At 39.9% G+C, this 7,357-nt stretch overlaps 1 pseudogene; it reads right to left on the bottom strand.

Moving 5' to 3' along the window:
• Positions 1 to 2,157: 2,157 nt before the first annotated feature.
• LOC114044076 lies at positions 2,158 to 6,175 on the bottom strand (annotated as a pseudogene).
• Positions 6,176 to 7,357: the final 1,182 nt, after the last annotated feature.

The following is a 7,357-nucleotide window of genomic DNA, read 5'->3' as shown; positions in this document are numbered from 1 at the left end:
AATAAACAAATAAAAATGTTAGTTTGCTGCTGTTTTTGTTGTTGGTGGTGGTATCATGAGGCTGTTCTGAGCTGTCTATCCTAAAACTATTTGTCAGACCTTGGAGACAGCAAGTTATTAACCCGGCTTCAGTAAGACACACTGGACTTTTTCTTCCTTGGTACTCAAGTCAATCTTCAACTGTGACCTAGGTATTTGGACAACTGTTGATAGCCCTTCAGGGTCTATAAGGGACCATTTAGTGTGAAGGGTTGATTATAAGCCAGGACCAGAACGAGGACCCGGGCTGATTGTGGGCCATAAGGATGGCATAAGAGGTCAAGACTGGGAAAAACAGAAGTGCAGGAGGATCAGGAGTGTAGAGGAGGGGTGGTGAGTAACCAGACTGACAGAGCATAAACAAATCAAGGTCAGGGTGAACCAGGAGTCATAAAACAAGTTGAGGAAGCAGAAATCATTGTTGACACAAAAACTGGAAATGTGAGCAAGTGGTAGGTCGGAAACTAGACAGCAGATAGTAACAGCAGGGCATAAGTTCTGGAGAAGGTAAGCCAGATAATCATGGGATCTTGGGACTTAGAGCTGGAGAGGATCCCTAGAGATCATCTAATTCATCTTCTAATTCAGCTCCCTAATTTTACAAATGAGGAAACTGAGACCCAGAGAGAAGTGATTTGCTAAATTAAGCTCACACAGGTGGCAGAACCCAGATTTGAGCCTAGGTCTTCTAACTTTAAATCTAGCGCTCTTTCTCTAACACCATGAATGGCCAACCACTTTTTTTTTTTAACAGTAGAAAAAACTGAGGTCCAGAAGAAGCAAAGTCACTTGCGTAAAGTCATAAAAAGTGGCAGAACCAAGTTTGAACTCCAGTCCTCTTCTTGTAAATCTAGTGATTTTTCCACAACATCACACTAACTAAAAATGGAGACAAAGATACCCATTTTCCTTTCCTGTAGAGGCAACTAGGTGACCGAATAGATAGAACAGTTAGAGCTGAATTCAAATCCAGCTTCAATTGTGTGGCCCTGGTAAGTCACTTACCCTCTGTTTGCCTCTGTAATGAGGATAATAATTCCCACATCATGATAAATTGTTAAAATATTAATATTAAATTAATTAGTCAAGAGAGACAGTGTGGTTGAGTAGAGAGAGAGAAGACATGAGTCAGGTTTGTTGTGAGGTCATATTTATAAAATACTTAGTACAATGCCTGGCACATAGTAGGTGCTTAATTATGCTTATTCCATTCCCTATAAACCAGAAACACATACACACATTCCTTGATTTCTCAAGTGCTTATATGTCCATCAATTGGGTAACGTCTGAACAAGTTGTGGTAGCTGAATATAATAGAATACTATCATGCTATAAGAAATGACAAGCAGATTCACATGAACTGATGCAAAAGTGGAGTAAGAAGAACCAGGAGAACATTGTACACAGTAACAGCAACATTGTGCAATGATCAACTATGAATAACTTAACTCTTCTCAGCAATACAATGATCCAAGATGATTCCAAAGAACTCCTGATGGAAAATGCTAAACAGATGCAGAGAAAGAGCTAATATAGCCTGAATGCAAATCTAAGTATACTGTTTTCACTTTTATTTTTTTTCATGTTTTTTTTTCCTTTTGGTCTGTTTCTTCTTTCATAACATGTTAGATCTAGATATAGATATATGTGTGTATGTACATATATATTTTGTTTTTTCCAATTATATGTAAAGACAATTTTTAACATTCATTTAAAAAGGTTTTTGAGTTCCAAATTTTCTCCCTCCCTCTCTCCCCTTCACTTCCTTAAAAATTTGCAATTTGGTGTAGGTTATATATGTGCAATCATGTAAAACATATCTCTAAAACAGACTATAGATCATGGTAGTGCCCCATCACAACTGTGCTGTCACCACAACTATAATAGAGCCAATCCTTAGTAGGCCATATACCCCACCTTATTCTTTGTTCTTTCCTTCCTTTTTTCTTTTCTTTCTTCCTCTCTTCTTTTCTCTGTTGCCTTCTTCCTTCAAGTTTTATCCCATTAAATGAATACCATTCTGATGCAGCACCTGAGTGCTATACAGTCATCATGAGAAAACTGGGACATGTACAGTTATAGTCATCACATCTTCCACTTTAGGATAGTACAACTTGTCTCAAAAGACAAATAACATAAGTACCTCTTTGGAGTTGATGCCTGGGCTTATTAATAGTCCTAAAAATTCTCTTTCCCAGGTACCAAACAAAAAGCTAAAAATGCACTTTGAAGCACCAGAGTTGCTAGCTGTTAAACTTGGTGCATATCCAATAGAACTGGAAATTGCTTCCTTAGTTAATTCTGGATCAGTGTCTTACTTAAGTGAGTAGGCTCCACCACATGTGGGCTGAAAGAAGGAGTGAGTCACTTGTGGTATAAATCATCCCAGTTTATTGGGTTGAAGAAGACGTGATTCTTTATCTCAAGCAAGTCTGCTTTGGCACCTGTGGAGAAGGCCACGTAAGAGGGCCCAGGCTGCCACTGCCTTGCCTCCTCGGATCTGGAGAGTCTTCTGAGAGATGTTCTCATACATTTCAGAAACATCCCAGCTATTGAAATGGGGCAAGTCATAGACCATCTCATAAAGAACAACCCCCAAACACCACCAGTCTATTGTTCAGTTATGAGATGGTTTTCTCAATACTTCAGGATCCAAGTACTCTGGGGTGCTACAGAAAGTGGATGTGGTTTCTTCTGGTTCCAACCTGACATGGCCCTGGCAATCCAAGAGAACATTTTCTGGTTTCAAATCCCTGTAAATGAGAGAATGAAGGTAGTTGATGGCATTGACCACTCAGGAGCATGGGATCAAGCTCGAGGCTCTAGGAAACAGTACTCCTGTTGCAAGTGGAAGAAAAACTCTCCTCCATTGACAATTTCAGAGTTTTCAAGTGGCCTTTCTTACAACAATACTGTGAGTTATGGGATAGAATTATTATTTTCATTTCCATTTTATACATTAGGCTTTTTGTTGTTGTTGGTGTTCACTTGTTTCAGTTGTATTCAACTCTTCGTGACTCCTTTTGGGATTTTCTTGGCTAAGACACTTTAGCAGTTTGCCATTTCCTTCTTCAGTTCATCTATTAAGATGAGGAAACTGAAGCAAATAGGGTTAAGTGACTTGCTCAGGGTCACACATCTAGTAAGTGTGTGAGGCCAGATTTGAACTCAGGAAGATGAATCTTTCTGACTCCAGGCTCCAGCATTCCATCTACTGTGCCACCTAGCTACTCGTATGTGAGGCTACTCAGGCTCAGAGAGGCAGTTGTGTGATCTCCTCATGGTCACACAGCTACTAAGGGTCAAAGGTGAGATTTGAATCCAGACCTTCTGGTTCTAAGTCTAGGGTCCAAAGTCAGAAAATCTACAGGAGATGACAAGACAGGAAGCAGGCACAAAGAAGGTAAAGATCTAGGCACCAGCTCCAAAGGCACCTTAATAACCTAGACAACCATCTGCTTCAACCAAAGTGACTTTTTTCTCCTAAGGTAAGAATCATTTTCTGAGTATGACTAGACTAAGACCTTCTGGCAAAAGCAGATATATATTTGAACACTTGGCTGGAGTAGACATAGGGAGGAAGTCAGATACTGTCATCTCAGAAAACTCTACCTAAAAAAAAAAATGTTGTGATCTACACCTGTGATTTTATTCATATAAGGAATTCCTCATGAGGGAAGAACTTCTACCAATATTGAATAGCAACTGTTCCACAACCTAGTCTGAAGAAACAGCTTAGCATAGTGCATAGGCTGCCCTTCTCTACAGGAAAACCTACATTTAAATTCTGTCATATGCTTGCCAGTGGGGTACTTACTTCTGGGCAAGTTACTTAGCCTTTCATCTATAAAACGGGCACAATAATAGCCCCTATCTCACAGGGTTGTTGCGATGATCAAATGAGACAATATATTTAAAGGACTGTCTAAATGTTAGCTACTACTATTAACAACTTGCCAGGAACCCTTACAGGCTGTCGGTCCACCAGCATTAATGTAGCATTTGCTATGTGCAAGCACCGGGCTAAATACTGAAGATGCAAAGAAAGGCTAAGAAACAAACAACAATAGCAAACCAACAATAATCAAACCAAACCAAAAACAACAACAAAAATAACAACAAGCCCTCTGTCCAGGGCCTTACGGACAGAGCTCAGACTTGAACCAAAGTCTTCTGGATATCAAAGCCACCTTGCTACCCACTACATCATAATGCCTCTTCAAAAAAATTATCCAATTACAGGTTAGAACAATTTTTTTAAATATTTTTTTTAAGTTTTGAGTTCCAAATTCTATCCCTTTCCCCTCCCTGAGACAGTAAACAGATACAGGTTATACATGTGCAATCACATAAAATATTCCTGTATTAGTAATTTTGTACAAGAAGACTTGAATAAAAGAAAAAGAATGAAAGAAAGAAACTGAAAGATAGCACACTACAGTCTGTGTTCAGACAAATATCAGTTCTTTCTCTGGAGGTGGATAGTATGCTTCCTCATTAGTCCTTTGGGATTGTCTTGGATCATTGTATTGCTCAGAATAACTAAGTCATTCACAATTCTTCATAGTACAATATTACTGTTACTGTGTACAATTTTCTCCTGGTTCCATTCATTTCACTTTGTCTCAGTTCATGCAAGTTTTCCAGGTTTTTCTGAAATCATCCTGCTTATTATTTCTTATAGCACAATAATATTCCATCACAATCATATACCACAGCTTGTTTAGCTATTCCCCAATTAATGGGCATCCTTTGATTTCCAATTCTTGGCTACCACAAAAAGAGCTGCAATAAATATTTTGGTACAAATACATCCTTTTTTCCTTTTAAAAAAATATCTTTGGGATACAGATGTAGCAATGGTATTGCTAGATCAAAGGATATGCATAGTTTTATTGCCCTTTGGGCATAGTTCCAAATTACTCTCCAGAATGATTGAATCAGTCACAATACCTCTTTTAATAAAAGACGACATATACTAGATTACACTCAATTATCCTGTGTTATCAAGTTCCCCTAGCCAATTGTTGTTTGCCCTTCATTTTTGAAGAGGACCAATAATATCATGGGGTGATGTCTTGACTTGTTTGTGAATTGGATTTAAGTGAGGTAGGATTGCGCAAGTCATCAGCTTCACTCTCTTTTCCAGAGTCATCAAAGCACAGTGGCAAGACAAAAGTCAAGGAAAGACATCTTCAATGTCTGACCAATCTCTAAGTACTCCATAGATCCTACTTCAGCTGCCTTAGTGGCCACTGGAACAAATTGTTTTCATCTTCCCATTCCACCAGAGGAAGTCTTCACATGTTTGGAGTAGACCTAGTTCACCAACAGGTTTGAGGCCAGTTGGTTACCCTCCACCTGGTTTAGCCCATTTGCCAAGATTGTTTTACTGGGGTGTGGTTGCTGTGCATGCTACAGCTTCTTGGAGCTACAGACAAGAATTGAGTACCAGATAGACACCAAAAATGGATGAGCAGCCCAGAAAAGGGCTCAGTAAGCCTTCACATGAGAGATGCTAGTCCTCTCTGAATACCCTGTACACCCCTAGTCTCTTAATTTAACGATGGTGAGGAGACCAAGTATTAAGAAAACTTAGCTCATAGTCTAATATGAAAAAGAGTCAGGTTTTAACAAAATTTGAATTTCCTCCTCAGCCAAGAATTCTACCCTAGAGGTGGAGACTAAACTGGTGAGAACAAGTCAGGCTCTCTTAGGGGAAAATGCCTGTTTACAGCCACATTCTATGAGCAAATTCAGAATTCATCTGAAGAGAAGAGGGCCCAAGTCCTAAGTGGATTCCATGGAGAAGGTGGTCTCAAACTGAAGCTAACCTCTTTTTCCTTAGGATCTTCATTCTCACTGGAGTCCTCACCCACTATGATTGGGCTCTTGTCATCAGCGATCCAGAAAATTATTTGAAGACAGTTAAAGAATGGCTGAGGGAAAGCAGTGACTTGCATGAGCTCTCTCCCAAACCCCTCCAAATACCTGTAAAAAAATGACTCTAAACATATTCTAAAGCAGCAGAACCCACAAAAAGACAGAGTGAAACAAATTTCTAGCCCAAGACAACCTGGATGGTTGATCTGAAAAGTCTACCATGCTGGGCAGGGAAAGGAGCACAGTTCGGCATGGGCGCGCAGGCTGCAGCAACTCTGGAGCAGGCCTCAGAGGACTGAATCGCAGGCAACTGTGGCAGTTTCTAGACTTCTCAACCCCTGAATGCCAAAGACAACTTGGAAGGTCAGTGGGAAAAGTCTGTGACTGCAGTGAGAGAGGAGCTAGGTCTCAGCCACAAGTCCTGAGTGCAGGCCCCAGCTGCCTCCTAAGCTTCTGGCCCACAGACTGAGGGGGAATCGAGTGGCTGATCAGAGGGGGATTTCAGGGATCTCTTTGTCAGTGCTGAGGCAGGAATCTCTGACTTTGCCCATGCTTGGATCTGGGTCACAGTTCTGAGGGGTAGTCCTGGGGCAAGGAGGAGCGCTGGCGTGGTAGACCTTGTTGTGGTGGTAGAGAGGAAACACCTCGCCCCTTATCATACCACCTTGGAAGAACTGAAAATTTACAGGTCCCTAGAAGTATCTCTGAAAACAGCTTTACAAACCCCCGAAGCATGGGATAGTACATTCTCCCCATTGGAAGCAGACTCTTACCTTAACAAAGAGTTTAAAACTCAAGTAATTGGCCGGGATTATGAGTAAGCAGCACAAAAAGAGTCAGACTATATTATCTTACTTTGGTGGCAAAGAAGATCAAAACATACAACCAGAAGAAGACCACAAAGTCAAAACTCCTACATCCAAAGCCTCCAAGAAAAATATGAATCAGTTCCAGGCCTTGAAAGAGCTCAAAAGGGATTTTGAGAAGCAAGTAAGAGAAGTAGAGGAAAAACTGGGAAGAGAAACAAGAGTGATGCAAGAAAATCATGAAAAACAAGTCAACAGCTTGCTAAAGGAGACCCAAAAAAATACTAAAGAAAATAACACTTTAAAAATAGCTTAACCCAAATGGCAAAAGAGGTCCAAAAAGCCAATGAGAAGAAGAATGCCCTAAAAAGCAAAATTAGCCAAACGGAAAAGGAAAGCTTACTGAAGAAAATACTTCCTTAAAAATTAGAATAGAGCAATTGGAAGCTAGTGACTTTATGAGAAATCAAGACACTGTAAAACAAATCCAAAAGAATGAAAAATTAGAAAACAATATGAAATATCTCATTGGAAAAACAACTGACCTGGAAAATAGATCCAATAGAAAGAATTTAAAAATTATTGGACTATCTGAAAGCCATGATCAAAAAAAGAGCCTAGACATCATC

This window comes from Vombatus ursinus, unplaced genomic scaffold, assembly GCF_900497805.2.
Source record: "Vombatus ursinus unplaced genomic scaffold, bare-nosed wombat genome assembly UNPS02014772.1, whole genome shotgun sequence".
Lineage (NCBI taxonomy): Eukaryota > Metazoa > Chordata > Mammalia > Diprotodontia > Vombatidae > Vombatus > Vombatus ursinus.
Note: the sequence above shows the minus strand (reverse complement) of the source record. Positions and strands in the feature narration are given on the sequence as shown.